General features: G+C 32.3%; 1 protein-coding gene across 1 annotated transcript in view; it reads left to right on the top strand.

Moving 5' to 3' along the window:
- Window positions 1-4,385: 4,385 nt before the first annotated feature.
- LOC148278219 (uncharacterized) overlaps window positions 4,386-20,569 on the top strand; it is a 55,790-nt gene continuing 39,606 nt past the window's right edge. The window contains exon 1 of the mRNA XM_088231747.1: window positions 4,386-4,643. The gene's annotated coding sequence lies outside the window, so the exon portion shown is untranslated. The remainder of the gene's footprint in view (window positions 4,644-20,569) is intronic.

Raw genomic sequence — 20,569 nt, 5'->3', positions numbered from 1 at the left:
TGTCATTGGCTGGTTTAAGTGGCCACTTTACACACTGTGTAACATTCACCATTTTGCCTGTGTTTGAACATCCATATTTCTTCAATTCTTCCATCTGTTAATTTTAGTAAAGTTAAAGAGTTGAAACCTTTATTGTTGTCAAGAGATTCATCTGATAAAATTATTTCACATACTAGACAACGCTGGGAATCAATTTTCCAATTTTTAAACTTCTTGGACCGGTTGGTTTTGATCTATCTACCTAAATAATAGCGTAATTCAAAACCGTCTCTAAATCTTGCAAAAACAGATTTCAATTATACTTCTTCAAACCGCAAACTTAGCATTCTCCATTGTGTTAGTGAAGTATAAATAGAAATCTCACAAGTCTTGTTTCAAAGTTTTTCGCAAATATCTCAGTAACCTCCTTTAATGGAGATTTCTAAGTTTGGTTCTAATACCCTCATTTACTTTCATAGTATGTAAAGTGATCAGTCAAACCAATCAATGACAGGCCATAAGCCTTCTCTTTTCTTCTTCTTGTCATCTCTATCTCTGAAATTTTTTGGGAAACTATTGTATACCTACATTACATGACGACGAATACAATTTTTTTCAAAGATGGAATTGAATGGAGAGAGATGTGATCTTAAGGGCACATCACCCGCACGTGGGAAAAAAAATTCGTCAAAATGGTTCCAGACTACTTATGGAAATAAATTATTTTTAACTCCGAATGAAATTGGATTACCGTAATCATTTAAATACTTATACCTTCGAAACTTAAATTCTATGCTCATTCATTCGTCAAAATGGTTCCAGACTACTAACGCATACGATTGCAATTTTTGAACACACATTGTTTCACGTTGCACCAAGGGTCACACAGATACTTGGCAAATTAATTATTTCTAACTCCAAATGAAATTGGATTACCCTAATTATTTAAATACTTATACCTTCGAAACTTAAATTCTATGCTCATTCTTTATCGAGTTTTAGAAAATACAAGACATAACCCAATTAGAGAATTAACTTAAGAAACGTAATTCTTCCTCAATTATAATTAGTTAAAAATTCTAAATATGAATATAATAACTTTTCAAGCCCAAGAGTTATTTTTTGGAAAGGCACTATAATTTTAAATATCATAAGTAAATATTAGAATTAATATTTAAACAGCAAGAAAAAATATGCATATTCCACAATAAAATCAAATCAAACAAATAAACAAAAAAATAATGGATTAAATATACGGGTATTTTGGATTTCCCGTAATCATTTTTTCACAGAAAATACCCACAAAGTGCCCCAGCTATTAATATGTTTCTAGTAACCTAGTGAGGAAGTTCAATGCTACGGAAAATTGGATATAAAAAATGTTTTCTTACATGGGGTAAAAATTAGAGCATTTAACTGTCTGTCTTTCTCAAAAACGCATGAAAAAAATTATAAAAATGAATTACTTTGAAATATGTCACAAGTTTTTGCTGATAAAGATTCCGGGAAGCCAAGTCAGGACGACTCACCGACGACAACTAGTGACGTCGTGGGTGGAGTAATGTTTAAATAATTATGAAGCGGGCCAACTGTTTGTGACGCCTGATTTTTATCATTCGAATTCTATCATTCTTATATTTTATATCTATTTATATATATATATATATATATATACAATGTAGGTGCACATAATATGTATGTTCAATACCTACCTTGTTTATTAACAATACATTGTATGCACTGCATCTTGTGTTTGGTTACCTACTGTGTTAAATGGGACTCGTTGAAATATGTACTGATTAAATTTTAAATTAAAATGCTTTATTCAGAATAAGGTTTTGACACTTACTATAATTTTTTTTAAATACAATCAAAACATAACATTACTTGAGAAAAATATTTTTTAAAAGGTTTCGAAAGTAGGTATAAACTATTTATTTTTATTATTATTTTCTTTATGGTCAAAACTCTTACCTAGTTCTCTCCTATACACGTTTTAAATTACTTTTTTTATTTACGTACCGACACAAACACATCCTCACACATTCATTCATACACATTAATATACACATACATGAATACGAACGTCGCACACATACAATTTTATAAACTCTTTTCTCATGTATTATGTATTATTAGATTAACAGTGGATTTTTTTAATTAGCTCTAGTATTATATTTCAACTTTAAAAAAAAAATGTAAATAGCTGTAAAAATCCCAAATAAAATAAATTACAGAACTTTAAAAAATCATAGCGATTATAAAACAATACATTTTTTTTATATAACAATACAATTGCTTAGTTTGACAGTAAAAATAAAAAAAAACAACGAACAACAAGCAAGGGTTAAAAAAACGTATTAATATTTTTTCTTTTTGAATTTATTGCATATACAAACCTATTAATGGCCGCGGAATCTGTCTACGAGTATATAAAACAAGTGCATTTGAAAATAAATATTCTGGTTAGTAAGTTAGTCTCCATCTAATATGGCTCAGCCAGATCCAAGATGAAGATAAACATACATTTTATGATTTAAGGTAGGTATTGTATAGATACTTCACAATAATATAATCTACTAGCGGACCCGACAGACATTGTCCTGCCCGAACGTTGGCTTGCCTGCTATAAGCTTGGAAAAAATCTTTTCATTGAAAAGTAGGTTGGTACCTAGGTAATTGTTTGTGATTAAATTCCAAAACTAAAAATTGTTAATATTCAAATATTGGATTTAAGTAGGTACCTAGGTACTTGTTGAATTCCAAAACATAAAAAATATATATTTTTTAAATATGGCATTCTTTTTGCAAACGTCAAACTCCGGTTTTTTCACCAACAGAGGGGTGTACTTATGTAGGAAAACGATTTTCAAAAATGTATTGAATTGAATTTTATTTTAGTATTACCAAAAATCCAGTAAAAATAAACAAATGGGTAGAAATTATAAGGAATTTAAGGAAAGAATCTGATTAAGATCCACAAAAAACAAATGCTATTTGTAAACATTCAAAAACAAACTTTTTTAATACACAAAAAAACGACATCTTTCCATTTTTTTGTAAAAGAATTCTCCTCGAATGCAACCCTGGTGGATCGATGAATAAAACATTTATGCTCCTCACTTCTTTTTTACCCATTAGATTGAAGATTTTAATATCTACGAACACGTACAGCGCAAAGATCTGTATTTTTCTGAAAACCGCACGTAAATCGGTTAAGCCGTTTAGAAGGAGTTCAGTAACATCATACGTACAGAGAAATTATATATAGGTATAAAGATAATATCATTGAATTAAGAATAGTCCAGAAGGAGCGTAGAATCTCATTTGAATACATCAGACTGTGTCCAATAATTCCCCCACTATTCCCCACTTTCGCCGCGCGCATTCGTGATGTCACCGCGTAAAGTTGCACGATGGGAAAAATATAATTATAACACAAATATAAGGTAAAAAAAAACGATCTCTTAATTTCTCTAAAATTTTATTGTACACGCTTAAATATTGATTGACACAACAGAGTTGATAAGTAAAGGGTCATTTAATAAGAGTAATTGAATTAATGAACTGTAAACTTAAAATATAAAACACATTTTATTTCAAATAAAACGGATATTTTTCTATCATGGTAAATAATATTTGATGTTTTAAAGATAATGTCGGTCAAATGTCCACGATAGAGTTGTTTAATCCGAGATCTAATTTTTATTAGTTCTCTCATTAGAAGAGCAAAGTAGGGTTAACAAATTTACTACCCTGGCAACACTAACGAAATATTCATTTTGTTTCTTCGACAATCTGACAGATGGAAAAATAATTAAATTTTTAAGTCATGCATTTGCTACATACACATTCATTTGCTAATTACGCATGAAATGTGATTGCATCCTGTTTCTATAAGATCCTAGCAGTATTTCTACACTTTAAAAGAACACAACACGGCATAGTTGAATTAAAATCGGAAGCGACGTCTACAAAGAAAATAATGGATCAAAACATACAACTACTGTGTTAAGAGTAGTTTAGTCACCTTCTGTTTGATGCACGTAAGCGGTTTCTGGACTATTTTTAATTAATTCTATGGATAATATTATATACATATATCATTATGGTAGTTTTTGGGTACCGACGTTGAAAATAATAAACTCGTAAAGGGATTATTTTATCATAACGCCTTAACAGCTACAATCTACGTAGCACGTCGTGAAAATATTGATGTACGAAGGTAACTTACCTCGCGAATCTAATCCAATCCCGTAAATAAAAGTGTCACGAAGTTTGTATATTCACGTATGTCTAATGTGTACATAATGTATGGTGTAAGTATATGTGTCGCGAAGAGCACTACTACTTACCACTAACTCTGTCAGTCACAGGTAGTTCAGTTTGTTCACTAACTGCCGATTGCAGTCAGTAGTCATCTGTCGGCCGTGGGACAACACTACTCGAACGCAATTCGCGGTCGCTTTTTGAAACGGTACTAAATTCGAACGCGGCGCGAATCATAAACAAAAGAATAATTATATTTCCAAATTAATTAGTTCGCCAATCGCACCAGTGACAGTTGTAATTTTTCTCTAAGCTTTTCTCAATAGTTCGATCGTTTTGAATCTTTTGAAAAGTTTTTTGAAAACGTTTTTGTGCTTACAAATTGGATACACGAAGTAAGTACACACAGTTTGCACAATATTATATGATAATGTTTGGCACGGTAGCGATATTTCGTAATTAAATTCACCGACATAGTTACAATATTAAATTTGTAAAAAGGTGCCATAACTTTTTTTTGATTGGCGTGAAAATCAAAGAAATTCACTCTGTCTACTAGAAATTGGTGAAAAGTTTACTATTGTCATGCTAGATGGAACTCCAATTATCTATATATGTATATTAAAGGCAATGTTAGTATACACTGAATAACTACTGGACCGATTAACGTGCAGTTTTTAGCAAAATTGTGAGCTTTTCCATGAACATATTTATAGCATTTAAAATCTTAAATCTATTTTAAGTAGAAAAAAAGTTAGGAGCGGTTCAGTAGTTATTCAGTCTATTGGGGACACACATACGAACATTGCCTCATATATAAATATAGATTATCTGCATTGTTAAAATTATTAATGGTTGAACATTTCGATCTAAGCACATATATTTTATTTTATATAACACTTAATTGATAACGATATTAATAAAACTCACATTAAATGCAAATAATATGTAGATTTTAAATACAAATTTTTAATAAGATGGAAAAAACTTTATGCATGAACGTGATTGACAGTCGTGCGAATGGTCAGCGCGTTTGTCTACCATGCAAAAAGTTTCGGGTTCGATTCCTAACATGGTTGACATGATCTATTTATTTAAACATGTGTTTTTTTAGATTGTTTCATAGCCTCTGGACTGATGTTTAAAGCGTAAGGATGATCATCTTACCTTCATTTATAAAAATAATCAAGATACGCTGCGATTGGTGGACCAATACAGTACCCTATGCACCATTAGGTGCGGAAAGGGAATGATGATGATGATGAGCTTTATCATTCTTGTTACATGAGAGTTAGGTGATCATTCTTGCGCTTCAGGTGCCAACCGAAAACGGAATCGAATTGAGGACATCATTACGTCAAAATAATGTTAAGTGACTATACAATTTTTAAACTAAAAAATACCGTTGCCTCATTCGGTTGTAAGATGCGTTCTGCTTGTAATTTTTTCACCTGTTGTATAATGATTTTCCTCTATGAATTTAAAAATTGTATTTAGTTTTTTTGTAAATATTATTTTACGATCATTAAGTTCATTTGAATCAACCCAAAATATTTTTGTTCCAACGCGCTTTCTGTCGCTTTGCATAGATTGTATAATTATTATGAAATAATTAATGAAAACTTTTCATTAAATAGCTACACAAACGCTTATGAATTTTAAACAAAAAATATTCTTGTTTTATTAAACGCTATTTGTGACGTCACAATGCATTTTCAACGCGAAATGATATTTAGTTGAACATTGTTTATCAACTTAAAGGTCGGAGTTAGTTGTACCTGAGTTAGATTTTTTTCAAAGTGCGGACCGATATTTCTTGAAATATATTTACTATGGGAATAAACGACTAGTGATACTAAAATCCACAAATTCAGAATAACCAGTAATTAAATTAAATTAGCACTTTATAGTTTTGATATATTTATCCTTATTGATTTTGTATAAATAAATTTAACTTTATAGTAAAGATAGAGAGAGTAGTAGTAGTAGTAGTAAAGATACCAGTCTCGAAGAAATCGCGAAATCTATGGTTATTTCAAATTTGTGGATTTTAGTATCACTAGTCTTTAATTTACATAAAAAAATTACAATTAAGTTCCGCTAATCATTTTCACTGACAAAGTTTAGTTGTTATAGTTAGCTAATAATAGATAAGGAAACGCCTATACACATTTTATGTGAGTGTGATGCTTTGCACCATAAAAGGAGCCTCATCCTCGGGGGACCACTGGTTAAACCTGAGGATGTTAAAGAGTTCGCTCCCCGCCAAATAGTCCGATACTTTACGGATCTAGGCTTGAAGGGGGAGATTGAGCTAAATGTAAACTCTCGCCTTCCACAAGGCTCTTTATAGACCTGGGCTTGGAGGGCGAGAACTATTTATAGAGACCCGTCACAATAGATCTTCACAGGTCGCAGTGACGTCAGGAGCTTGCATAGCGCTGACCCCCATCTCTTAAATTAAGAATCGTAAGAACCAATAGTTGTGGGGAAATTTATAAGAATTTCTTGATTCGTCTTTGAAAAATAAATTCGTTTTGAAACAAATGAAATTTTAAGCATTTCAAATCCAGCTTCTAGTAAACGAATAATATCGTCCAATAATATACATTGTTTGTAGGAGAACCATGACCCACAAATGTATATTATAATTTAAAAATATAATTGTACCTACTCGTATTTTTAAAAGTTAAAAACCTAAATGTATCTTTTTTTTTTTGAGTTTCAATATGTTTTGTTCTCAGACATACGAGTGTATGTTTATGTTGTCGACTAAAAACGTATTAGGATATCATCGTCATTCCGTTTCCGCACCGAACGATGTATAGGGATTGGTGAGAATGGTAGGGAATTCGTAGCGTATCTCGATCTTTTTTCCTACATGCAGGTAAGATGATCAGTCTTACGATTCAGGTACTAATATTCCAATGTAAAAAAAAACCTTTTAAATAAATATTTCGTTTCAACAGATAGGTATTGGGTTATATAGATTTGTTTGAATAACTGCAAAATTGACACGCTTCTCAGAAGAAACCTATATCACTCGTCACAAAGGTTGTTTCACCAGTTTTTTGTTTGAGTGCATAAAGAACATCTCTATTGTTAATAATTACGGACATTTCTGCTGATACTCCTTTGCAGATAGAAGTGATCGTCTTGAGATTACCGCTTGTCCTTGAAAGCTTGTGTTAGCCATTTTCGTTTCACAGAGACAACGAATGCGTGATTATTCGTTTCATCGCAACTATTAATTATATTATCACCGCTATACAAGTCTTCGCTTTCTGAATAGACAATATACATTAAATATTGTTGCAAATGGTATTTGGTACGTTTATAACAGACCTATTTCAGCGAATATGTATATTGATAGTAGAAATGAATATTTCGGTAAGACAAAATTTATTTATATTTTTTATTACTATTATTGCGATTTTTTAAAAACATACTAATTTAAGGCATGTTTCATTATACTTATTGTAAAATGTTTCCCTCGGCACGGGACACCCCACCCCAGTGAGGGAACATTATGATCTATTATTTTTTTTTTACGAAAATTGTAAAATAATAAATACATATAATTTTTCTTTTCTTTAAACCAATCGACAGGTTATTAAATAAACCCTTATGGATTGGTACAAAAAGAGGTAATTAATTTAAGATATACAAAATATTTTGATTGCCAATTGTAATGTAACAGCAAATGATTTATTTATTTATTTGCACAACAGGCCAGGAGGCCCAATTACAGTTGTGAATTACATCACAGAACACCCAGGCTTGAGAAAAATCACATTAATTTTTTTGTGTTCTCACCGGGAATCGAACCCGGAACCTTCCGTGTATGAGTCGAGCGTCTTGACCACTACACCACGGAAGCCGCCAATGATATAGATATTGTGTCTCTTAATCAGCGGTCGGCAACCAGCCGCCCGCGGGCCACATGTGGCCCGCGAGGTGTCTTCGTGCGGCTCGCAAGATTCACGCATTTCGCAGCGGAAATCGGTAATGTACCAAGTACCAAGCGATTTGCAAATCAACGTGATAGATTCGTCGGTTTGTGTCAGGCAGTTTTTTAGTTTATCGCGGACTAACCAACATTCATTTTTAAATATAGTATATTTTATTTGCCAAATATGACAGTTTTTTCCTTGTTTTAATTTTCAAGGTAATTTTAATGTGATGTGCATTTATTCCTTTTTTTGTTTGTTTATGATGTGATTTCATACCAAATATAAAATTATATGACATCTCATACGTAGACAGTATACACTGCGTCAGAAACAAGTTTAACCGAAATTTATTTATGTTCCGTTTAGAAATGAATAATCATTATTTATAGACGTGTTTATAATGGTAATTATTGCTAACGGTATTAAGTACTTAAGTATTTATTGCCGGAAATGCGTTTGACGATTGACGGAAGGCTGACGTGAGATGCTTTTTTCCTGTTTGTTTATAAGTTGGTTTGAGGATTATTTGTACACTTTGCAAAAATACTAAATTTTTCCGACACTGCATAAATACAAAATGAAATGAATCAAATTAAACATAAGATCTGATATTTGATTTCCCGCTTCTCACATTTTTATTCCTACGTTGCACATTTATTTCGTGCTAGTTAATTATTTATATTATTAATTCAGATATTTATTGCTAAAAGAATAACATAAAAGGGTATAGAATTATTGTTATTTGTAGGTTTGACTCGTTTATTTTGGTAATTATGCCATTAAATTTTATTAGGATGAGTGAAAAACCTGAAACGATAGCAGTTATTTACTGATCACTCGAATATCTAAAATATGACGAACGTCAAGACAGGTTTTAATATTCGCAATAAAATTAGCATTCTCCAACAAGAAAAAGTCATTCACGTATTCATGAAATAATGTTCCACGAAACCTGATGAGTGACTTCCAGCCTCCGATACACCGTAGTGCGAGATGCTCAGCATCCGTCTTCTCATCAGGGCCACCCTAAGAAATTTAAAGGATTAAACGCTTCTAAATTTATTACATCCGAATTGCATGTATCAAAATAAACGGATAAATTATTTTTGAGAAGGGAAGCTGGCGTTCGCAGGGCTAATAATTTATTTATGTTATTCGCTGGTTTTAAATCATTGCGTATGGTGATTAAATTAATAATAACGCCTAAACGAAAAAATCTAAAATAGTTTCTCAGATGGCAACTCCTTACGACTATCTCCACATAATATCAAATTGATTGAACATTGAGGTAACATTGAGGAACATTAAGGTCTGTAAAAATGATGCATTGAAATTTCCCCGCCTATACCGGCTCTGCTCGCAGCGAACTCGTTTCTCTCGGGTTATGTTATGACCGAGTACCGGTGGTGGTAATGGTAGTGGCTGAGGTGGAAAGGGAACCACCGGCATAGTGCCTACTTCTATATACGATATATATCGAGGCTTTACTGACAGAATGCATTAAGTCATTAAATCAAGTTGCGGGATAGTCGCATTTAAAGCTTTTTTTATTCTTAAATTTATTTCAACAGAGAGGGAAAAAGTTTTCGAGAAGAAATTTGGAAGTCTAGGCATTTACAGGGCTTATGACCTGTCATTGGCTGGTTTAAGTGGCCACTTTACACACTGTGTAACATTCACCATTCTGCCCATGTTTGAACATCCACATTTCCTCAACTCTTCCATCTGTTGACTTTTGTGAAGTGAAAGAGCTGAAACCTTTATCACGTTGGTTAGATTCATCCGGCTGAACCAAATCACCTACTAGGCAACGCCCTCGAAACAGAGAGGGAAAAAGTTTTCGAGAAGAAATTTGGAAGTCTAGGCTGTAAAAGAGCTGAAACTTTTATCACGTGGGTGAGATTCATCCTTTCCCCTCTGTTAAAATAAATTTAAATATGAACAACTCCCTAGGGAGGAAATCCAGCCAGTCTGCAAGCATTTGGACATAATCAAACATTGTTGCTTTTTTTATTCTTTTAACGCATTATTTCTCCAACAATTTGATTTTATTTTCATTTCTTTTAAAGCTTTTAACGAGTAATCTTTGTTCTAGGAATAGCATTAAATTTGTAATATAAAAATATTTGAAATGCATCGAGGCTATACTGACAGAATGCATTAAGCCAACAGTCTTTATATAAATGTTATTAAATATATATGGACGTACCCGTCTCAAAACCGGTAGACATAGAAAAGTCGGTAAGTGGTTATATACAAATATTTAAAAACATTTATTAAAATGTTTGACCACAAAGTTAATGCTTTAAATATTAATAATAGTCTTTGTATATTTAAAATATTTTGAAATATAGGTGTAAGATGTTGATTTCAAAATTTATGCTTTGCCTAGAAAAAAGATCACTCTTTTAAAGCTTTAAAAGAAATTAAAATAAAATAAAATTGTGGGAAAAATAATGTGTTGAAATAATAAAAAAAGCTTTAAAAGCGATTATCCCGCAACTTGATTTAATGACTTAATGCATTCTGTCAGTAAAGCCTCGATATTTTTGTCCGATATGACAGTACCAATGAGCTTTTTTGATAAATTTTGTAAGGATGCAAATAAAATTGTCAAAATAATTCACATAAATGTTTTCAAATTTTTTCAGAACAATTCTTGTATATTTTACTCCCGGACAAATTAGTGACCTATTCCAATTTTTTTTAGGACATTAAAAAAAATATTTCAGGTTGATTCAGAGTGTCTTTTAAATAAATATCTTCCTTCCATTTACACTTGGTAAGCGTTTTTAATAATTAGCTTTTTCTAGTTTCTTTTTAGGTTTTATCATTAGCGTACGAACGCTTTTGCTACCGCTTGACCGCCAAATGAAAATAATAAGCCGTGTTGCCGCGATAACGGTTTTGCTTGTTGAAAGATGGTCTTTTGGAGACTTGTGCGAAATTACGATTATGAAATTTTATGAAGATTTTGTTGAAAAACACCAAATTTTTCGAGCACGTGTTATACAGCATAAGCAATGCTAATGGTAATGACGGCATTGATGTCTAGTTCTAGCTGAAGTCAGTCAGCCGTAGCAGTATGTAGGACAGCGAACTATCCACGCGCAGTTCCGCTGCCGATGATCCGGCGCATCATTCTAAAGTTTAATTTGACAGTACCTAATCAAATTTATTGAATTCAGTGTTCGAATAATATGAAACAAAAACTTTAAACTCCTCCTTTTATAGCTATTCGGTTGTATATTCTCGGCGAAAATATTTATTTATTTATTTAATCCAATAAAAAATACAAATACATAGTTTACAAAAATGTTTATACAATAGGTACGGTACATTCAAAATAACTTTATTTTTATTTGTGGATGTTGCTACTCCACTGGCCCACAGGCACGTTCCGGAGTGTATATGCTTGTAAATTAATTTCTATGAATGCATGCGATCTGCCATTAGTTTTCTTATTTTTATATGTGTACATAAATATCGATAATATGCTAAAATAACGTAAGTTATTAATTTTTTTAACGGATCACAAAAGATAAAAAAACTACCAGTTTAAATAATTAGAAATTATGATTTCTCTTTGAGCTTATTTACTCGCATGATTTCATTAATCGTATTATATACACATATTTAAAACAATAATATAAAGTATCTTTGACTGTCTAACTAGGATTAGTAACACGGGTAGGTTGAATCGGGTTGTGGTCCCGTGGTTAGTGCCTCAACTTAACGGTTCAAAGATCCGTGGTTCGAATCCCGCTCTACCCCAACTTGGTTCCCATTTTCTAATAGTGAGTTATTTACAACTCGTTGAAAATGACCCTCAAAATTAAATATTTTTGTAAATTATTAGAACGCAAATATTTTAAATATATTATATTATATATTATTAAAAAAAAAACACCGTTCTAAGACATTGAAAAATATATCATATTACTAGTCAAAAACGCAGAAGGTGATGAATGTATTTAAAATGAAAACAAACAATGAAAAAAACAATTAAAAACAGTATTAGAAAAGTGGTTACATAATAAACGATCTTTAAAATTGAATTAACGAAAAATAAAATAACAATTTAATCAAGAATATGTGTTGGCCATCTATCAGCTATCATCAATCCCTCAGACTCTTCGCGACCAATTTCACCAATGAAAGCAGCCAGTAACTTCTGTAGCTCGAGGCTCCTACAATTTTTTTATATATTGTATTTTGCTTTTGATCTCGCGAGTTGTGCCTTACAAATATTTATATTCAAGATTTCCATTTCAATGTAGGTAGGTTATATGTTTGGTTACAACTTAAAATTGTCTCGATTTGTATTCTACAAGCAAATTCATCGCAGAAAACTTTCCCTTTTCTTGTCTGTGGATTATCTACGGTAATATTGCCCGCAACAGTCATTCTCCAAGTTTGTTAACCTTTATCATCTTCAAACCGCAATGTCATAATTATAATATTATTGCTTACGCGATCAAACAAACATAAATGGCAGAAGTCGTTAACAAAGGGTCTGTGGCAAAACGCTCATGAATGACGAATGACTTCAGATTTTGTATAATGCAAAATAACAGTGCATTGGGTAAAAAATAACAATAATTACAAGTACAGTATACTTAATCAAAGGTTCGTGTTTATTTATTTCTTTATCGATTTGTCTGACCTCATTGATTTCAGGAAAATAAAAAGGATCTTTGTTAATAATTTAATGTTAGTAAGATAACCTGTTTTATATTGAAAATGTTTTTAATAACATTTTGAAGCAGGGAATATGGAAGTCAATGCATTTACAGGGAACAAGTAAAGGAAAGAAATAACCATGGGTATTCAATCACGGGTCACAAGCCCTGTAAATGCCTAGACTTACATTATTCCCTTCTCTAAAATGTTCTCTCTCTCTGTTGTAATATGTTAATCTTAATAACTCCTTAGGGGGTTAAATCAAGTCCTGGTCTACAAAAATTTGAACAAACCCAATATATAGTTGAAATATTTATTTCAAAATGTTTAAAGCACCCACGAGGCGGAAGTTGATTTGTTTTATTGCGATTTTTACTACGGTAAACGATTGTCATGAAATAGTAAGATCATTTCATAGCCCTTGGGCTGGTATTCCAAACGCTCTCGTGGCCGTATTATCTCGTGTATTTACATACAAAATACACGAGAAAAACTGTTTTCTCGTGCCACGAGAGTGGTTCAGAATATCACCCCTGGCCTGGCACCTGAAGCTTGATTTATTTACAAAAACACGTAAAACTTGGACTTAATAATGGAATTGAAATATTTTAAAGTTTTTCTTTTATGATTCCATAGTCTCCTAGAACATTATGCACATTATTTTTATACATATTTTTTGATCGCAACAACTTTAAAAAAAAAAAAAAAATATCTTTGATGATAAAATGAATTAAAATTTATTAGTTTTTAATGTACTTTATAGAAAAGCTAATCTCGTGATCCAAACTAACTATTAAAAATGTCTGGCAATGAAATTCATTCATTTTAAATTTAGCCATTGCGAATGCCAATGCAAATTTGAAGATGAAAATGACGTAAATGTTTAGTGTCATTATTACCACATTTCGTGGCCAGTAGCAAGTTACTGCCATCAGATATTTCTGAAGGATGTGTTAATGTTTAATTAACCATAAGTGTCAGTAGCACTATTGGAAAGAACAGCTGATCAAATATTTGTATAGAAATATGTTTATTTTAAATAAAGAATTCTGCGAAAATTTGTTGGACTTATTATTCTTGCGGTGCATTATTTGTAAATGTAGGTATAGGTAACTAAAACTGTTCATAACAAAACTTTGTGCTGTTTAGAATGTCAGAGCACGAATAATAAGTTATACCAGATAACAATGTATTTGATTTAAATATGAATATACTCGATTGGTGATTTCTTTAATAACCAAAAATTAAGAAACAGAAACGGTATAGGTTACTTCCGATAACTTAATCGAGATAAGGAAGTATTCAATTCTGCATTTTATCTCAGTGTCGGGGTCTAGATTCTCAGATAAAATGCAGAATAGAAGCGTCCCGAACAGCATTGAATAAAATACATAATCTTCTTTACGACGATAATATAAGCATAAAGCTGAGACTACGAATGGTCAAATGTTACACGCTTATGGTCTGTCTTACTGAAGCGTGGACTCATTGTAAACCGCCTTAAACCATTTAAAAGGTGGATCCACCGTAGAACGTTTAGATCTAGGACCGATATGATACCCAGCAATTCGGTTCAATTTAAGCAAATTCAGAAAAAGATAGAACGTGTCCTATTTTTTAACCAATATTTGAACCAAGATCTGCGCGCGCCCTACAATAAAAATGTTACGGCTGTAGTCTGATGAAAAGTAAGGAAATCATACGACTTTGCTATTTTAAAACGCGGATCTTTTCAAATTTCGCAATATGAAAGAAGCATATATAAAAAATAAGGTAGTAAGGTATTTTTTAAAGTTATATCTGACGAAAAATTCAGTTAGAAGTTTTATAATATATTGCGTAGAGCCAATACGAATAAAGAACATTATTTGGCCGTGCGTTGAGAGGTGACGAATATGCTATACTTCCAGCGTGTCACGAAGAGAAAGATCGAAAAAGTTAGAGAGAGGTCGGAAGAAAACGGCTTTCCTAGCTTCGAAACGTCAGAGAATGGACCAGGATTAGAACTGTGGAGGAGCTGTTCCGCACTGCTCAGGACGGACAGGAAAGCTTTCTCTCAGGTGGCGTCGGGGGACCAGACATGCCACGTGAAGATGAAAGAAGTATTCAAACTGGTCATGGTGATGACGTACCATACGTATGTTATCGTGTGTGTCCTAAATACATGCATGGATTGATTGTAAAATCAATTGAAAACGTTAATCTGAATCCATTGATTTTTACCCAATGGATTTAGAAACCAACGTACTTCGGAATGTAAAATGTTCATCATCATCATCATTTTCTTTCTGCACCTAATGGTGCATAGGGTACTGCAGTGGTACACCAATCGCAGAGTATCTAGATCATTTTTGTTACATGTAGGTAAGATGATCAGTCTTACGCTTCAGGTACCAGTCCATGGACCATGAAATATTTTAGAGTGAAAACACCCTTTTGAATAAATATTTCATATCAACCATATCGGGAATCGAACCCGAGACCTCTTGCATGGCAGGCAAACACACTGACCATTACACCACGAGGCCGACTAAAATGTAAAATGTTACATGTTGTTATTTTAATAATAATTTTGTTATTATTTATTCTCCTTAATTGTTCACAAAGTTTCAGTTTATAAATGAAATAAACTCCCCATCCAATAAGGAAGTTCAGTGTTTTTTAAAGTTTTTTTTATTTGTTAATAGGCTATCAAATTAAACTAAAATTAAAAAAAAAATATTACTCCGCGTGTAATGTCTCAAGTTCTCTTCCTCTTCTTCTCGGTGAGCTTTGCTAATTAGTCAGTTGACGTACCGTAAACCGGAAGTCTATCACAACTCTCTTATCATTGGTTGATTCGGAAGAACGAGTGGCGTCATTTAAGTTTTTTCGTTTTTATTAAAATAAAATATATTTTTTTCATCCATTTCAAAGAAACTTCACTGCACAATTTAATGCTCTAATTTTTACTGCGCGAAAGGAAATATTTTTAAGTTCCAATTTCCCGTAACACTGAGGTTCCTCGTTATACACAGATTAGCTGATAAAATAAATGTCTCTTGTTGTACCGCGAAAAGCAAATAAATCACATTTAACTAAAGTGTGTATGTTCGAACACGATTTATTTCACTTTCATTACAGTGTAATACTGATTATCAATGTTAATATTAAAATATCTACAAGTACGCATACAAATGTGGGAAACTTTTGCGTTAAATAACTTTTCTAAGCAATTTTATTACATATTTTCTTAACGTTATTTTGTAACGTTTATGGTATAAACACATACATTAGACGTTGATGAATGTGTATTCCGTGCGTATTTTGATATTCAACATTTTCAATACACATGCAGGTTAGGTAGTAGGTACCTCATTATTATAAAAATGCTTTTGCATGATGAAGTCGTCGAATGAAATAATTCTAAAATTGTGTAACCATCATATTAATGTGAGCGTAATTTTCATGTTTCTGTCAGTAGATACTGACGAATTTAATAAAAAAACATGTAGCGAGACTAAGCGTTATAGATCGTACTTCGTACATAATATTATCTAGTTGATCACATAATAATGTATTTGAAATACATGGCTATAGTCGTCTCCTTTTTCCTGGCATTGTCCCAAGTCATTGCCTAGTAGGATGGGCCGATATTTTTTTTCCGAATTTTGAAATGAAAGGGGCCTAAAAAGTTGCCTTTTGGATTACTCAGAATGCAAAAAATATCAAAAAAAAATATTCGATACTACTTTTGGCCCTCAACCAGAGCTTGAAGTTTTCGTAAAAGTCGATTTTTTGGAGTAAACCGGCGCTGTCATTTCGTATTTAAGTAAGAAAATCAGTCTAATTAAATGTTATAATGTGCATTAAATCTTATTAAATAAGAATCTAAGGGCGTGAGTTGCACTTTGTTTAGTAATAAATGGGTAGCATTGTTTTAATAGGCTCGAAAGAATTAGTTACGCGGAGTGTAAACTTTTTCCATTTCGGTAGTTTTAAAGCGCGTTCGAATTTGTAATGTGATTAAGTTATTTCTTTACTAACACAAAATAATTTTATCAATATAGATAATTAACAAAATGTTTAGAAAGTGATAAACTTCAAACCTCGGTTGAGGGTCAAAAGTAGTATGGAATATTAAAAAAAATAATTTTTTACGTTCAATGTGATCCAAAATGCAACTTTTTAGACCCCTTTCACTTTGATGTCTCTATCATCGGCCCACTCTGTTGCCTAGGTAGGCTGTTGGGGTCGGCTCTTCTCGTTCTCAGGCTGTATGTTCTTCGGTTTCGGGTGTCGTTTTCGTCTAGGCCTGGGCCTCAATTATGAACGCTATCTTCATCTGGATGGTATACTGGTATACGTCTTTACTATCTGTATCTTCCTCGGTATGTTCTACCTACTTGTCATCTCGACATCATACGATTGCAACGAACCAATGAATGACCGCAAAAATTAGTCCGCGTTCCTTACTTCATTAGCATTAAAAATAGTTCTCATTTATATTTTAAATAGGCTTCTGTGATAGAAAATGCCTACTTCTAAGCGATTATAAACTCCAATAAATCCCAATTCAAGCAAAAAATTCTAGCTTGAACATGATTTTTAAAAGACTTTTGACACTTGCCAAGAAGACGATATTTATGAATTCATATTTTTTCTATTATAAACTATAATTAATAATAAAAATAATGTGACCTCACTGAGGTTACCCGTGCCGAGGACACTTAACAATATAGGTACTTTTTAAAAAACATTTTTACATTTGAGAATAAATAAAGAAGACTAACTTAATGAACAGAGATAACTAACAAAATGTTCAGACAGTTTTAAACACTAGGTATTTATGTTTATAATAATGTCATATACATCTGCATTATTTGTATTACAAAACGCACAATGAAAGAACAAAAACATAACATAAGCTATACCTTTGTGTTGAAGTTGATACAATATTGGTTTGGGCGAATGAGACAATCCATTTTATTTCTACCTAGCTCCACTATCCATTTTTTATCGCCTTTTTATACATTTTCTCGTTACTAATTGTTTTAATAGATAGTGGAAGTAGGTTGTACATTTTAATGGAATAACACTCAAAATCCCTTTGTCCGAAAGTGGTGTTAGTTTGTATTTGTTTAAGTTGTCTTTGTGTTGAGGATCTAGTGATTATATTTTTTGTATGTGATATATTCTAGGGGTTATGTCTTTCATTTGAGTAAGAATAGTTTTTGAATCTGTAAGTGAGTATTGTGTTAGCGTATATATGTTCAACGATCGTCTGTATTTATCTACCGAGTGAATACAAAACCGACTGCTTTAACGTCTCGATACGTACACTCCGGAAGATAGTAAAAGCCGGAAAAAATATGATAACTAATTATTTTTTTATAGTGGCAACTTTCATACGCCTAGATTCTCTTATCTGTTAATAAGGCAGAATCAAGCGACATAATTTTTTGCATCTAGCCACTCGTTTTGGAAACTGACAGTTATGTCAGAATTTAATTTGACTTCAAAATTGACTTATTTCTCTCTAAATAAATGTAAATTTATTTATATAAATTTTGAATAGGCTTTTAAGAAAAAATGTGCCAACCTTAAAACGATTAAAAAATTAAGTGAATCGTAATTAAAGGAAAAATTGCTCGGTGTTTTAATGTGTAGATAAACGTATCGAGGGGTTCTAGACCGGTCGGTACAAACCGAAGTACTTACATCAAAACTTGAAGGGGGGGGGGATCGGTAGTGTATCTCAGTAGTCGGTCGGGAGACTTTTATCTTCGATATGTGTACCGTGACGTACGCTTCCCCTTGTTTCATATCGATCCAAAACTTGAAGGGGGGGGGGTCGGTAGTGTATCTTCGTAATCGCTAGAGATAATTATTTAATTAATTAAGCTACAGGTGAGTAGAGCATGTTCAAAATCTCATGCCGTGCTAACGGTCAGCCATAAGGATTCTGGGGGGGGGGGAATTCGATTAAAAGTAACGTAAAACACAAGAACGTTAAACTAAGTAAAAATTTATTTAAAAAAAAATTATATATCGTATTATCGGCGCTACGATTTTTCAAAGTTTTGTATTTCTGAAATAACTCCGCGTGTAACGTCAGAGGTTCATTTCCGCTTATTCTCATTCAGTTCTTCCCATTGGTCCAGAAGCGACAAGCAGACCGGAAATCTTCCATAGCTCTCAGATCATAGGTTGATTCACATGAACCAGTGACGTCATTTAAAGTAGTGCGTTTTTTTATTATTTTTTCTGTACATTTTCAAGAAACTTTGCCGTGCAATTTAATGCTCTAATTTTTACCCCGCGTAAGAAAAAAAAAATTGTATCCAATTTCCCGTAGGGCTGAAGTTCCTCATTAAGTTATTGATTTTTAACCATTTGGAAGTTAGTAACCCAAAGTTAAAAATCAGAACTTAGAAAATACTATGTATATTAGAGGAGTTATGAGAAACTGAATATTGGTTAGTTATGGTTTGTATAATATGTTCTTGAGAGGTTTTGATAAAAATTGTAATGTTATTAAGAGTTTATATAAGATGTTATTAACTAACTAAATAAAGCATAAATTAATGAACATACGAAAAGTTAAAAAGGAAGCCGTCAGATTCCATGTTTATAATTCCCACATATCTTGAGAGAGTGGTCAAGTCCTGTCACTAGGTCTAGGTCATGACGCTCATGTTTAGATATACGTTTGAGCAAAGTGAAAGCTATTCTGTGGACAGTATTGCGTATTTTATAATGTAATACATACCCACGAGTTGCTATTGAATACTGATAAGATACTTATATTTAATAGGATGGGGGGAGAGAGAAGTATATCATAAATACTTATTTACACTTAAAACAGCTCTCGGGGGGGCGACTTCACACAATAATAAAATGCAATTGATTTTTAAAAAAAAAACAGCAATATTTTTTACAATACATACTTAGGTATACCGATCTCAATTATATATCTTCCTGCAAAAAACACCATTTGCTTACTTTAGAAGATCGCCGTCTACTGTTGGACATGGGGGTGCTTCATGACATACTTAGTGGACGCCTTGATAGTCCGGCTCTTTTGTCGGAGCTATCATTAAATGTCCCCGGCTACCGCACCCGTCACACGTCGAGCTCTCTATTTCATCTGCCAGCAGTTCGTACGAACTATGCCCAGAACTCTCCACTTATACGTTTTGTTAGTGAATATAATTTGAACTTTCCCCTTATTGATCTATTTGATTGTAAAAAAATAACATTTAAAATGCGCGTCTTAAAACATACTTTTTTGTCTTATACTTAGTTTCAATAATAAAGTCTTATTTTATCTTATCTTATCTTATTTTATTTTATTTTATTATATTTTATCTCTGATTCTTAATATTTTAAATATATTTGTATTTTCGACACTTGACACTTGTGCAATATTTACACACATGTCCACCCTCATTCCAATATAACACCCACCCTCTCACTCACTTACACTCACACAAACACACTAGTATGTATTGTACGTGTATTTAATGTATTTCTGTGGATATCTGTCATTGGTTTTATTCTCTGTATATTTTATTTGTTGTATTTTTGTTACATGTATTACTGTTGATATCCCCAATAAATAAATAAAAAAAAAAGTAATAATATAATTATTTTTTATCAATTATGTATACTTAATTTGGGGGAAATAGTGCGGGGCGCGCTTT

The sequence above is a fragment of the Micrasema longulum genome, unplaced genomic scaffold (genome assembly GCF_059751315.1).
Source record: "Micrasema longulum isolate JH-2025_06_02 unplaced genomic scaffold, ASM5975131v1 h1tg000909l, whole genome shotgun sequence".
In the NCBI taxonomy this organism is placed as follows: domain Eukaryota; kingdom Metazoa; phylum Arthropoda; class Insecta; order Trichoptera; family Brachycentridae; genus Micrasema; species Micrasema longulum.
This window is presented reverse-complemented; position numbering and strand designations above follow the sequence as displayed.